The 15,728-nt window shown below is 42.8% G+C and overlaps 1 protein-coding gene across 2 annotated transcripts in view; it reads left to right on the top strand.

The window, feature by feature from the left end:
* The first annotated feature begins 2,390 nt into the window (after positions 1-2,390).
* Positions 2,391-15,728, top strand: part of LOC147017460 (nucleolar protein 4-like) — a 30,970-nt gene continuing 17,632 nt past the window's right edge. The window contains exon 1 of one of the 2 annotated variants that reach the window (XM_085847138.1): positions 2,391-3,122. The gene's annotated coding sequence lies outside the window, so the exon portion shown is untranslated. The remainder of the gene's footprint in view (positions 3,123-15,728) is intronic. The other variant, XM_085847137.1, reaches the window with a different exon arrangement.

The following is a 15,728-nucleotide window of genomic DNA, read 5'->3' as shown; positions in this document are numbered from 1 at the left end:
TCTTGAATTTCCTTCTGTCTGTACTTCCTGTTTTGCATTGTTTTTTTCCCCCTTTCTTCAATATATCGAATCTGAATCTTCATTCCATATGAGAGCTTCTTCCTTTGAAAGCATTTTAAAATGCTTCATCTTTTCTTATTTTTCTGTCAGGAATACTCCACGTGCATCCTTCGTCACCCCACCCTCTTCATGTTTCACTCTCACCTCACCTTCTCAATGCTTTTCCTCACCTCACCCACTCAAACCTTCCTCCACACCTCACCCACTAAAACCTTCCCCCTGCCCCCTTAAAGCTTTCTCTCACCTTGCCCCCACAAAGCCACCCCCCCCACTTCACATCCTGCACCCTCCCCACCACTCCTCCCCTGGCCCTCACTGTGTGAACCTCAAACATTCAAGGTGTCCTCTTCAACCTGACAGATCTCTCAATTCAGGTCACTGCCGACAAACCAGACATTATCTGTTTAACAGAATCCTTTCTCCCACAGGACATCCCTGACTCTTAAGTATCTCTTCCCAACTGTTCTGTCCTCCTATTGGATAGGCCTGAACCCCACCCGGGCAGTGGTGTGGCACTTTACATCAAGAACTCAATTTCTCACTGCCCTGTACCTCCCAACTAACAGGAGTACCTCTGGCTGTGATTGCCCTCCACTCCACCTCTTGTTTGTCTCTGTGTCTCCATCTACAGCTCTCTCAAACAACATGGACCAACTTTAAACCACTCATCCCAACTCTCTCTCAACTCATGGACATGACTCTCAACTCATCTCTCTCAAATAATTTCAAAAGTCACAGGGATAGAGACTGGCTTTGGAGGCCAATTTTGAAATGTGATTTGCCCAAGAATATCCTCTTTTTGTTCTTTTCACCATATCATTTGCCGTAGATCATCTTCTACCTGCTTAGAAATAAGCCAACATCACTGCATTACATAAAAAGGTGCAAAAAACAATCCCCTTCACTGCAGACCTTTTGGCTTACTTCTAATTATTAGCAAGGTCTTGGAATCAATCATCGCAGTTGATATGAAATCATTCCTTTTCTCCAACGGCCTCATCTCACTTCACCAATTCGGATTCAGACCAGGTTACTCCACCTTGGACATACTCGTCCTACTCTCCCAAATATGGATGGAGGCCCTCAATGTCAGACAGGAGATCAGAGCTGTCTCTCTAGTCCAGACAATCTCAAGCTTTTTATACAATCTGGCATCCCACCGTGCTCTCCAAACTCTCTACCTATGGCATCCAAGCCCAACTCCACTCTTCGATTACTGACTTCCTCCAATCTTGTAGCCAACGTGTGGCTCTCAATGGAGTCCTTTCATCTCTCTGTGTCAGGGCTGGAGTGCCACAAGGCAGTGTTGTGGGCCCAGTCCCAGTTCTAATCTTCATCAACCATCTCTCTGACTCTGGAAAATCCCATTCATCTATTTACTGATGGCTCCACCCATTGCTTTAACATCGTTTATCCTTCAGAGACAGGCAGAAGCCTCTTCCCTCTCATCAGACCTTGACAAAATCATACAATGGTCAAACACGACAGAGAGAGAGAGAGAGAGAGAGAGAGAGAGAGAGAGAGAGAGAGAGAGAGAGAGAGAGAGAGAGAGAGAGAGAGAGAGAGAGAGAGAGAGAGATAAGAGTGAGCATGAGAGAGTGAGAGAGTGAGAGAGTGAGAGAGTGAGAAAGTGACAGAGTGAGAGAGTGAGAGAGTGAGAGAGTGAGAGAGTGAGAGAGAGAGTGAGAGAGAGAGAGTGAGAGAGTGAGTGAGAGAGTGAGAGAGTGAGAGAGTGAGAGAGTGAGAGAGTGAGAGAGACAGAGAGAGAGAGAGAGAGAGAGAGAGAGAGAGAGAGAGAGAGAGAGAGAGAGAGAGAGAGAGAGCCCACGGTCTCGTGTCGAGAAAATCGTAGGCCGAAGGCCTGTCATGGCCGCCGGGGGAGGTTTTTCTCGTTCACTGCGACCGTGTTCTGTTAATTCTCAACTTTAATCGTTGATTTCTTGGTGTTTGTGAAAACGCCTTATTTCTCTCAATAAAGTTTACTAACTTGTTTTCTTGAGTTAGAATGGCGGGTGAACGTTTCCATGTCGAGATGTTCGAGTCACTAACTCGTAAAAACAGTTTTTTTTCTTCCCTCCCAGTGAGGTGGAATTTAACGATGTGCTTTCCGCCATCGGTAACATCCTTGGTTTACATAATGTTCGTGCTGCTTCTCGCATGAATAAGAAGTTTGTGGTGTTTGTGTCGGAGGAACACATGGTCACCACGGTGGTTGAGCATGGCCTGTTCATCGAACCTAACACTTACCTCTCTGTGTTCGCTTTACAGGCCCCAACAGTTAAAGTTAATATTAATAATATTCCACCATTTATAAGGAACCAGGACTAGTGTAACCAGTTAAACAAGTTCAGTAAGGTTGTGTCGATGATCTCAATGGTGCCGATGCGTCATGTTAGTGATAAAGGTAAACACGTCATGTCCGTTAAAAGAGTGGTTTATGTGATACTACCTGAAAATGGAAAAACACTGAATGTTGTACTCGGTGTAAAAATCGACGGGTGTGAATATAAAATGTTTGCCTCCTCAGAGGTTATGACGTGTTTTGGGTGTGGAGCTTACGGCCACGTGAAGAGTGTTTGTCCCAACGCGGTTACACCGCAGGAAAGTGAAGGTTCGGTGAGAAACGATTCTTCCTCACCACAAACTAAGGGGACAAGGTGAATCGGAAGCCCCGCCCACCTCCCCACCGGCTGAGGTGTTCGACGAATTGGACTCGTCCACCCCGACCGGCGTTGGAGAGAGGGTGTGTAATCGTGACGTAATCAATCCACCCCCACCAAACGAGGAAGTGAAAGTGGTTGCTTCCTCTCCTTTACCATCCACTGTACAGGACAGTGTGGACGATATGGAGGTATCTGTTATGGATACCAGGAAAAAAAAGGCCAAAAACGGTCAAATTTTGATGCTAAGGACAGAATAAGGTCCAGATCGTGTCAGGCTCGGTGGATCTCCAAGGAACGTCTGACATTGGAAACCCCTTGGTGGTACCGGAGTCGTGTGTGGATGTGGAAACTTCGCTTATTCCACTGGCCGACTCTGAGCTGGACACAGAGAACAGTGAGGTATCTCGGGATGTTTTAAGTGTTTGTCCTGTTCGCCAAACTTGTTCAGAAGAGTTAATATCTGTGTCTGACAGAGATGGAGAAATAGATAAAGGGGAAAATCCCTGTGAGTGAAATGTCAACCCCTCCCTCACAGATGATGATGTAAGGGTTGTAGAGGGGAAGGACATGGACAAGACAAATTCGGAGGAGTCCGTAAACAGAGCAGAACTTTCTGTTGAGCCCAAAGTAAATGTTCCACAAGTAATAGGAGAGGCCATCGATGAAGCACTTGATTCAGATGAAACCTCTTTTACCCCACATTTTAGTGCTTTAAGCTCTCAAGAGGATGAAGGGGGAAACGACACAACCTTAGTGTCTCAAGAAAATGTTATTAAATTCCTGGATGATACATTCAGGAAAAGATACGTAAAAATCAGATTACTTCCCCAATTTACACAATTTCATTAAAACTGCAAGGAGTATGATTCGTGAACCTTATCAGGTTAACATGTCAGATCCTCAATTCCAAAGGTTAAGGAAATGTGTTACTCGGGCTGGTAAAGAGCTTCAAGAATAACTAACAGAATGGAGATAAAAGTAGCATCCCTGAACATCAGTGGAGGCCGCAGTTGTGTGCGTCGCCTCCAGGTATTTCAGCTCTTCCAAAATGAAAAAAATTGATGTGCTAATGCTCCCTGAGATGCATGCAAATCGGTCTACTGAGGATGAGTGGTGTAAAATCTTTAAAGGTTGTCTTTTTTTTCTCGAGTGCGCTTGTTGAGGCCAAGGCTGGTGTGGCAATAGTGTTGCATCCTCGACTCCAGCCTTCGGAGATAACTTGTAAGGAAATTTGTAAAGGTTACTTACTGTCTGTGCAATTTGTCAGTGGTAACCGAAAGATTTGCATGACAAATGTTCACTGTCCTAGTGCTAACTCTGAAAGAGGTGCCTTTCTGTACAAGTTAGCAGAGTTTGTAAGCACCATTGACTTAACCATGTTGTTGTGTCTGGGGGGTGACTACAACTGCACCCTCGACCCTCAACTTCATCGGAACACTTGTGAGCCTCATCCACCCAGTGCAAGGCCTTTGGCACAGCTAGTCAAAAAGTTTAAACTGGTGGATGTGTGGCGGGTACAAAACCGTAATATCCGTCAGTATACATGGGTTTGTGCATCAAGAAATGTTTTGACGATGGCTCGCCGAGACAGATTTTATGTTAATCATGAAATGGTAAACATTGTTAAGAACTCTTATATAGGGCCGTCTGGTTTTTCCGATCATCACATGATTGTTATGTTGTGTGGCTTTCCTCATCATGTCTGTGGAAGTGCATATTGGACTTTTAATTTTAAACTTTTACAAAGTGCACATTTTATAGAAGCTTTTAAAATGGTTTGGGAAAAATGCGAGTTACAAAAGGGTTCATATTTGAACTTAAGACAATGGTGGGACTGCACAAAGTCCCAAATCAAATGTTTTTGCCAACAATACTGCTCTTACAGAACATACAACGCTTTTGGTGTGATATCTGGTTTAAAAAACGATATACTTATCTGTGAGCAGAAAGCTGGATTGTCTCGCATGAATGTCCAGCAGTTGTTGGAGAAAAGGACCCTTCTGGCTGAAATGGTGAAAGAGCGGCCGGCCGGTGCTTTCGTCCGACTGCGGAACGGAAAAAAATCCAACTTGACACACCAAACAAAGGGTCCTTCAATTTGGAAAAAATGGTCAAGACCTCTCAACAAATCCATGCTTTGTGCTCTTCTGGTGGTGATTTGTTAACCTCCCAGAGTGATATCAAGCATGACCTACCAGACTATTTTTCTAAACTCTTCGCAAAAAGAGTTGTGAATGAGGAGAACAGGAATGCGATGCTTGAACAGCTCCCTTCTCTGTCTGAAGACCAACAACAATTGCTTGAGCCTGGCATTTCTCTTGGAGAACTTACTGCTGTGCTCAAGGATAGCAAGGATGGGAAAGCCCCTGGACTAGACGGCCTTCCGGCTGAATTTTATAAGGCTTTCTGGGACATTCTAGGCCCTACTCTTCTTGAGGTCTTTCAGGAGAGTGTTGAACAAGGTGAATTGCCACTGAGCTGCTGAAGGGCAGTTTTGTGTCTCCTTCCGAAGAAAGGAAACCTGCATGAGTCCGCAAATTGGTGGCCTGTGTCACTCCTCAACACGGACTATAAAATATTGTCAAAAGCACTTGCAACCCGTCTAAAGGAAGTCATCTCCTTCTTGATTGGCACTGATCAATCGTACTGTGTTTCAGAACGTGCCATATACGATAATATTTTTTTGGTGAGAGACTTGATCAGTCTCGGTCGAACTACATCTCCTGGTTTTGGTTTATTACTTTTGGATCAAGAAAAAGCTTTTGACAGTGTTAACCATTCTTTTTTGTTTGATGTATTAAGGAGAACAGGGTTTGGGGAAAAATTTATTGCTTATGTTAAGTTATTGTACAAAAATGAATTTTTTCTGCTGAAGGTTAATAATAGTCTTTGTTACCCTTTCCCATTTCAGCGAGGCATCCGTCAGGCTGTGTGCTATCAGGCATGCTCTACAATCTATCCGTTAAACCTTTATTAGTTTTACTTTGGAACTCCGTGTTCGGAGTCTCTCTTTCACAAAACTCCAAAGTCGTCGTTTCAGCTTATGCTGATGATATTTGTGTTGCCATTGCAAATCAAAAAGATGTTTCTGAGGTCTCTCGTTGCCTTACCCAGTTTGAGCTTGCTTCTACTACAAGGGTAAATTGGAAAAAACGTGTAGCTTTTTGGGTGGGCCCCAGATCACCTTCCTCGTCCCTGCCTGTTTTACCGGGAGGAATACAGTGGAGTAGTGAGGGGTTTAAATATTTAGGCATATTTCTAGGAATTGAAGCGTATGAACAAAAAAATTGGGAAAACTTCCTAGAAAAAATTAAATTGAAACTGGCAAGGTGGAGAAGATTGAACCAACTTCTCTCACTTAAGACACGGGTGTCAATCATAAACAACCTGGTGGTTCCATTTATTTGGCATAGAGTTATCCCACTTGAACCTCCGAGATACTTGGTCACAGGCATTCAGAGGGTTCTGACTGATTTTTTTCTGGGGTGGCCACCATTGGCTGGGCCCAGACGTGGTCTGCAGACCCCGAAATGCAGGTGGTCAAAATCTGATGCATATCCCAAGTCGGATAATGGCATTTCGAATTTCCACGATTCAGCGCCTACTGTACACTGAGTGTGTTCCTTGGCGACCTCTCACAAACGCCTGTTTACAGAAAGTGGAAGGTCTGAAATATGACTGTGAACTTTTCCTCATCGACCTGCAACACGTTGACATGTCTCAGCTCCCCAGTTTTCATCAGAGCCTTTTGAATGCTTGGCAAGTCCTCAGAGTGCAACGTTTAGAGGTATCATACGATGCCCAAAAGTTTGTACATGAGCCATTAGTTCGGAATCCTTTATTCTCTAGAATTTCAACCTCCAGGTCGTTTATGCATTGTTTCACCAGTGTTGGAATAAAGAGTGCGAGACCTGTTGCAGCCATCCTTGAATGCCTAGCTACCTGTAAGCTCACTTTCATTAAAAACTGGTGTTCGTTCTGCTCGTATTTTGGAAAATGTCTTGAAAGCAGTAATTCAAACCTTTCATAGACTAAACATTCGGTGGACTGGGGTGGATGAAGTGGTAGACTCACGTCTCTATTTTGCTGAACTTCAAATTGCCTCAAAAAAACAAGAGGGTGTGTTCTCCTCAAACTTAGAGGAAATTGGTGTGTTTCACGTCATGGGGAAAACGGCTATCTACAGCATATGTCTGGAAGCATGTCTCAGCTTGTTTTTATACCTGGTTTTATACCTTGTAAAACTATACCTGGTTTTACAAAACTGTTGAAAAATCGGTGGAATGAGACCTTACCTGCTGGAGCTTTTTTAACTCCAGTGTGGAACAAAATGTATAGTTCTCCAACTCTTGGGCAAACTGGAGACCTGAATTGGAGACTAGCACATCAAGCCCTGGTCACACAGACATTACTCCATAAGTTTAATTCTTCTGTTCTAATTTCTTGTCCTTTTTGTGATTTGATTGAAAATGTTGCCCACGTTTTTATTGAATGTAAGAGATTGGTACCCCTCTTTGTCTTCCTTCAACAGCTTTTCTATAAATTAAATTTTGTTTTTTCCTTTCCAGTCTTTATTTATGGAATCAGGGAGAATTATAAAAGTAGACCAGTCCTCTCGTTTTTGTCTTTTCTGTTGGGCATTGCTAAACTGGCAATTTATAAAACCAGGAAAGCAAAATTGAAGGGGAAAAATGCAAATGTGCTTTTGTGCTTTAAAGGTATGGTTTCGGCACAAGTAAAAATGGAGCAGGCTTATCTTTTGAGCCTGGATATTGTGGGTGATCAGTGGTACACTGATGAGGTTTTGAGTTTCTTTTCGTGATGGAATCTGTTTGTAAAAATGTAAAGTACTTGCACTTACTTTTTGCATATATATGTATTATTCTGTGGTGGTTTTGACATAAACAGACACACTTGTTTGCATTGCTTTTGTTGAATTTATTTTTGCTGTAAAATCGTTTTTATTTGTTTTTATGGAGTGTGCTTTTTCTGGCGTGTTTTGATACTTTTATAATAAAAGCATACAAAAGTCTCTCTTCCTCTCTCTCTCTCACTCTATCTCTATCTCTATTGGTTCACCAAAAAATATTTTCACGAAAAAAATAAGTGACCACTATATTCGTTATTGTTGTATGTCTGTCTGTCTGTCTGTCTGTCTGTCCCGAGCATAGCTCCGTGGGTTTTCATCCGATCCTGATAAAATTTTGGTGGGAGGTTTATATCATGATCTAGTTGTGTTTTCCTGAAAATGGGCGTGGTGCACCCATTCAGGGCGGAGCCACGCCCCAAAAACGTGTTTTAGAGGGTAGCCGATTTAAATTTGCATCTTCTCCTAGAGGGTTTGTCGAATCTGGCAGGGGTTTCGATATTTGGTTAGCCCAATGGCACCTGCATAGCCCCACAGAGGTCTATTTTTTCATTTTTGTCCCAAGGTCAAGGCCACAAGGTCACGAACTTAGAAAATTGCGAATTGTGTTTTTAGGGGGTAGCCGATTTCAATTTGCATCTTCTCCTAGGGGGTTTGTCGAATCTGGCAGGGGTTTCAGTACTTGGTTAGCCCAATGGCACCTGCATAGCCCCACGGAGCTCGATTTTTTTTTTTCATTTTCGTCACAAGGTCAAGGTCACAAGGTCACGAACTTATAAAATTTCGAATTTTGACATAAAAATCATACGACCGCCCAAACTTTGAGAGCGAGGATGACAATATTTTTTATGCATAATCTTGAGGTCATTCCCCACCTAAAGTCTTGAAACCATCTTGCTCTATCTCAAACACCTTGCCCGTGGCGCCCCCTTCAAGTTTGTTTTTACACTGATTTCATCAAAGTATGGATAATCCGAGGAGTGCGAAATGCCATATAGCCTATATGACGTTATATTGTTCCTGGAATGTTCCAGAGGAAGTTTTGCACCAAAGGTCATAAGCCTTGACCTTTGACCTTTAAAGTTCACAAAGCTCAAATTTTCAAAGTTGTGGGAATCAAACCGGGTTTTCGACCTTCTTCTACAAACTAACTCCATTAAGCTATAGCACGTATCCTGTTTCCTTATTTTAATGTCCACAACATTGTTGTGTGACCTTTAAAGGTTATGCAAAGGTAAAATTTTTAAAGTTGTTGAACGAAACCGGGTTTTCGACATTTTGCAGCTAATAACCTGTCACTCGTACCACATCATGTTGATCATTTTTATAACTTGGTCAAACATTATCACATTGTCTCATCCTTGACTTCTGAAACAATCTTCATCGTCAAATACCGCTCGTGAACCATTGTTGTCTTCAGACTTGTCTCTATCTTAATCTCTCTGTCTCTGTCTCTGTGTCTGTCTCTGTCTCTGTGTCTGTCTCTGTCTCTGTGTCTGTCTCTGTCTCTCTCGCTCTCTCTCTCTCACTCACTCTCTCTCTCTCGCTCTTTCTCTGTCCTCTCGCTCTCTCACTCTCTCTCTGTCCTCTCGCTCTCTCACTCTCTCTCTGTCCTCTCTCTCTCTCTCTCTCTCTCTCTCTCTCTCTCTCTCTCTCTCTCTCTCTCTCTCTCTCTCTCTCTCTCTCTCTCTCTCTCTCTCTCTCTCTCTCTCTCTCTCTCTCTCTCTCTCTCTCTCTGTCTCTCTCTCTCTCTCTCTCTCTCTCTCTCTCTCTCTCTCTCTCTCTCTCTCTCTCTCTCTCTCTCTCTCTCTCTCTCTCTCTCTCTCTCTCTCTCTCTCTCTCTCTCTCTCTCTCTCTCTCTCTCTCTCTCTCTCTCTCTCTCTCTCTCTCTCTCTCTCTCTCTCTCTCTCTCTCTCTCTCTCTCTCTCTCTCTCTCTCTCTCTTTCTCTCTTTCTCTCTTTCTCTCTTTCTCTCTTTCTCTCTTTCTCTCTTTCTCTCTTTCTCTCTTTCTCTCTTTCTCTCTTTCTCTCTTTCTCTCTTTCTCTCTTTCTCTCTTTCTCTCTTTCTCTCTTTCTCTCTTTCTCTCTTTCTCTCTCTCTGTCCTCTCGCTCTCTCTCTGTCCTCTCTCTCTCTCTCTCTCTCTCTCTGTCCTCTCGCTCTCTCGCTCTCTCTCTCTCTCTCTGTCCTCTCGCTCTCTTTCTCGCTCTCTGTCTCTTTCTCTCTCTCTCTCTCTCTCTCTCTCTCTCTCTCTCTCTCTCTCTCTCTCTCTCTCTCTGTCTCTCTCTCTGTCCTCTCTCTCTTTATCTCTCTATCCTTCTCCCCTCTCCCCTCTCCCCTCTCCCTTCTCCTTCTCTCTCTTCTCCCCAAAAAGGACCATCTGGCAAAACCCTCCCATATACTTTCTTAACAATCATCATGAGGAAGTTCAGTCACTCAAGCTCCTGGGTCTCACTGCCATCATTATCTTTCTTGGGCAAACCACATTTCAATGTTGACCTCCAAAGCCAATTGCCGACTGGGCATCCTCTGTCGTACAAAGTCCTTCCTTGGCACACCTGAACTCCTATCTACCTTCAAGTTTTTCATCTGCAGCTTGATGCAGTACTGCTCTCCCCTCTGAGCTGGTGCTCCTGCCTCACACCTTGCTCAACTTGACGCTATGAAAACCAAGGCCTTCAAGATTATTGCAATGCCCCATGACAAAGCTGACTCTATGGGACTATCAATTTCCCATCACAGATAGGTTGGTGGTCTCTATCTCTTCTACCACCTCCTATCTGCTCTTACACCTCCTATCTGCTCATTCCATGCTTTGTCCCTCCTCCCAGGTTTCTGCAGGGCACCCACAGTCCACCATCAACCCCCGACTGGTGAAAATACCTAAATCCAGGATCACTGCTCACCTCCACTCATTTGTTCCTCTTTTTTTTCCCACCTGTGGAACCAACTTCCACTTCCTCTTCAATGTCATTCTTCTCTCCTGGTCTTCAAGACAGCTGTTCCCTACCATCTCAGATCGTCCCCAATCCAAAACCATTATCTTTTTTACCCTCGTTAATCCCCCTTCCCTCATCTCACCCCAAGCCCTCCACCTTCCAAATTTACAGTTTTCCCTCCTGAGAGTTTCTTTCTGTATCCATCTTGTCCACCCCATGTATCCTAACCAACCCCCTTCATTTATCGCCACACCCATTGTTTGGCCAAAACTCCCTCTATTTTGTCCTTCCACCCTGTTGTCGGTGTCTCCCCCCCCCCTTTTCTCTCTTATGTTCTGTTTGTTCTGTTGCGTCCTCATCCATTCAGTGTTCTCACTCTTCCATGAGCCTTGACTCTGTATAAAAAAGACAAGGTGGATGCGTGTCAGGTGCCCCCTGTTGGCAAGGATCTTTGGCAGCATGTGCTGCTGTGACACATGGGTTTGTTGTTCCTTGCAGTTAAGAGGTGCTATTTGGATATAATCGCTCACATGATGGCTTGCCAGCTCAACTCTTCAGGGGGAAGGGGGATGTACTCTGCACTGTTGACAGTCAGTTGGGCCAGAATGCAAAACATTGATTTCATATCCATGCATTTTGCCCTTTGAGTGAAGGTGCATGTGTATTAATATGGTTTGACAAGCCCTGCTTGACTTTGTATTTTTGTCTTGGAGCCAAAGTACATGTATTTAGCTTTGTTATAATGTTTAATTTTTGTACCTTTTTATAAATGAAAAGACGTCTCTCAACAGAAATGATGGCGAAAGGGCCCCAAACAGAGAACGTTCATTGTAGGACCGTGAGCCTTGACCTGAGAGACAAGGTGCCTTTGTATTAGTTTGACGAGCTTTGTTTGACCATGCTCATCGGTCTTTGGGGTGAAGGACTCATGTTTACATTAGTTGTGATTTTTTTTTTTTTTCTAAAAAGCATCTCTCAAAAGAGATGATGTCAGTGACCCAGAAATGCATCTGTGGACTTATTCCCTTCCCTTGTGGGGTGAAGGGGTGGTGGAGGGGAGGGGGCATGCTGGCATTGTTGCAAAAACTCCTCAAGCATGAAGGCGAAGACTGTTGGTATTAGATTAGTGTAGCAGCTAAGCGTTGGCTTAGTGGTTAGTGTAGTGGCTTGGGATTCTAGGGTCCTGAGTTCAAGCCCCGTTGGGCCGCTGAATTAATACACCAGGAGGTTGACACAGCCTGTCATCCTTCTGAGGTTGGCAAAATGAGTACCAGTGCACTGGTAAGGGGGACACTGCATCAGTGGCATAGCTGCATCCCAACCAATGATGCAACCAGTGGGAGAGAGAGAGAGAGATAGAGATAGAGATAGAGATAGAGATAGAGATAGAGATAGAGATAGAGATAGAGATAGAGATAGAGATAGAGATAGAGATAGAGATAGAGATATATATATATATATATATATATATATATATATATATATATATATATATATATATATATATATATATATATATATAGAGAGAGAGAGAGAGAGAGAGAGAGAGAGAGAGAGAGAGAGAGAGAGAGAGAGAGAGAGAGAGAGAGAGAGAGAGAGAGAGAGAGAGAGAGAGAGAGAGAGAGAGAGAGAGAGAGAGATATATATATATATATATATATATATATATATATATATATATATATATATATATATAGATATAGATAGATAGATAGATATATGCAGCTCATACTAACATTTAGCAGTGGGTGGTTCTGTCTCACTTACAAAAGACCTGGACAACTTTAGTTGTTAATATATTTAGTACCACAAATGATGCAAAAGTATCCTTTGTTTTATATGATACAGAAACTCTTACAGTTTTCTTTATTTTCAGGTCTGTTGGTTTAATGTAAAAGAAAATGGTACTCCACAGGGGAAAGCTCAGTGCATCGAATGGTTCATCGAGACGAGATCCAACACACAAGTTCAGTGTATTTTTCGTACTACGATTGGAAGGAATCTGCCATCGCGGACTCGTATCAGAGAGTGGTACAAGATGGTTAAGGAGACTGGAAGTTAGTTGTCAGAAACAGAAAGTACTGGTCGACCAAGCACAAGTGCAGCAGACGTTGAACAAGTGCGTGAATCATTTCAACAGAGTCTCACAGAAAATCAGTTTGAAGTGCATCCAGAGAACTGGGACTACCAGCCACCACTGTACACAGGATTTTGCATAAAAGACTGAAGCTTTATGCCTATAAGGTGCAGATTCTGTAGGAACTCAAAACAAATGGCGGACCCAATCGCAAGGTGTTTGCCTTGGAAATGCTCAGTCGCATAGAGGTTGGTGAAGATTACCTGAAAAAGGTCATGTTCACAGACGAAGTTTGCTTTCATGTATCAGGGAAGGTCACCCGGCACAATGTGAGGATGTGGGGCTCTGAAAACCCCAACGTGATCATTGAACACGTAGGTGACAGTCCAAAGGTCAATGTATGGTGTGGTCTTCTCCATGACTGCTTGGTGGGTCCATTTCTCTTTGCAGAGGACACATTGACCTCAACAATTTACATGAATATGTTGGAGGGATTCGTCTTCCCACAGATTGAAGACCTGCAACCCGATATCATTTTTCAACATGACGATGCTCCCGCTCATTGGGCCTTAGTCATTCAAGCTATCCTGAATGAAAAATTTCCAGGTCGCTGGATTGGCCGAGATGGACCAACCGCCTGCCCCCCACGATCACCAGACATAACCACCCTTGATTTTTTTCTGTAGCGGTTTGTCAACGATGTCTGAGGTGGAAAACCTGCAGGATCTTCATTCTCGGATCACAGCAGCATGCGCACTGGTGGACTAGTGCAGCAGCCATTACGCTCATGGTTTTTGCCATTATGTCAAAAGATGCAGACGTTATGCCTGAATGAGCCGCCCTCAAGCTCAAATTAATATTATGCAGGGCACCCGGAGAAAGCCAGAGGTCCCAGAAATCGGCTCAGAGGGCTTATGAGAATCGGCTCTGACAGTGTGCGGAGGAAATCGTGCTTCTTTCCTGCTCCTAGTGAGCCAAACCATAGTGAGCCAAACCATGCCCCATCAGCACAAACCTATGCCATCTTCTCTCCTTGGAATGGGATGCTCGCTCTGCCGTGGAACCAGACTCCTGCATGGCTCTACCTCCGGGTTTGCCCGACCAACTCTATTCAGTCCTATCAAACCCTATGTCTGTCTCCAGTGGTGTGCATGAAGGTCTTTAAAATTAGCATAATTAATGAATCTACCGATTGGCTGTTTGGTACCTCGGGCATGTATACCAGTAGTGGGTAAGGGGATTCTTTTTTTACCAGTTGGTTGCATAATTCTTTCATTATTTGTGATTGCTGCTTGTTTCCTTCCCCTGTGTCATTTGCTTTACAAAAATAAACTTGGTGTCATGGTGAATTATGCTTGTTCTGGCTGCGTTGTTGGCAGTTCAGACTTGTTGCAGGTTGATTGTAAAACGGTTCAAACTGTTTTAGACTGGGATCATGACCTAACGGTTTGCTTGGCTGAATTGGATCATAACAGGCATCTATCGGTGCTTCTCCCAGTTAATGGTGCAGCCCCACGAGCAATGTAATGTGGCATACAGGCTCAGGGCTGTGGATTTAGCTGACAGTTGTAGTCATTCTGAGACAACCCATGGGGCTCGAACTGGACAACCGGAATGGACCTGCATCGTCTGTAACAATATGTACATGTATGTCTCCCTGTGTATGTGTATGTATGTATGTATGTATGTATATATATATATATATATATATATATATATATATATATATATATATATATATATTTATATCTTCTTCTTCTTCTTCTTCTTCTTTCGGCTGCTCCCGTTAGGGGTCGCCACAGCGGATCATCCATTATGATCCGCATAGTGATTTGGCACATGTTTTACGCCGGATGCCCTTCCTGACGCAACCCTGGTCGCCTCTTACGACACAGGGATATGGTACACCTCTTTTAACCGGGGTATACACCGGCCCATTATACTGGTACTCATTTCGCCGACCTCGGAAGGATGACAGGCTGAGTCAACCCCCTGGTGTATTAATTCAGTGGCTCAACGAGGCTTGAACTCAGGACCTCTTGGATCCCAAGCCGCTGCCCTAACCACTGCGCCAACACCAGGCTCTATATATATATATATATATATATTTTTTTATATATATATATATATATATATATATATATATATATATATATATATATATATATATATATATATATATATATATATATATATATATATATATATATATATATATATATATATATATTTATATATGTATATATATATATATTTATATATGTGTATATATATATATATATGTATATATATATATATATATATTTATATGTGTATATATATATATATGTATATATATATATATATATATATATATATATATATATATATATATATATATATATTTATATATGTATATATATATATATATATATATTTATATATGTGTATATATATATATATATATATATATACACACACACACACACACACAGGGGGAGTCAGAAGTAGCGCCCGATTTCTGTCAGTTGATTGTTTGCCATTTGTATTACAGTGTACAAGAAGTTAGAAATAAATGAATGACATGTTTATCTAACCATTTATTCAAGAAAAAATTATTACGGAACTGTACCAAGCTGTTTTACTTGCAATTTTCAAAGTGCCCTCCCTCATGATCAATGCACAATTGCAGCCGAGCAAGCACAGAGAGGCACACATGTCTGCAGAGTTCGATATCAATTTCCTCAAACTTTGCAGTAATTTGAGCCTTCAATTCCTGAATGGTACAAGGCTTTTCACGATAAACAAGGTCTTTCATGAGCCCCCAAAGAAAGAAATCTGAAGGTGTAAGGTCTGCGGAGCGTGCCGGCCACTCAATCAGACCGTGGCGGCCGATCCACTTTCTGGGAAAGTTTTCATCAAGCCACTGGCGAACATAACGTCCATAATGAGGTGGAGTTCCATCATGCTGGAAATAATAGTCCTGATCTTGTACCCTGGGCCAAAAGAAGGTTTGCAGCATATCCAGGTAAATTCCTGCAATGACAGATCCCTCAAAGAAAAAGGGTCCAATTATCCCTAATGGAGATATGGCTGCCCAAACTGTCACTCCAGGTAAATTTACCTCCTTCTCAACTGTCACTCTT

This window comes from Eptatretus burgeri, chromosome 11 (genome assembly GCF_056783735.1).
Source record: "Eptatretus burgeri isolate ZD-2024b chromosome 11, Ebu_testis_v1, whole genome shotgun sequence".
In the NCBI taxonomy this organism is placed as follows: Eukaryota; Metazoa; Chordata; class Myxini; order Myxiniformes; family Myxinidae; genus Eptatretus; species Eptatretus burgeri.
Note: the sequence above shows the minus strand (reverse complement) of the source record. Positions and strands in the feature narration are given on the sequence as shown.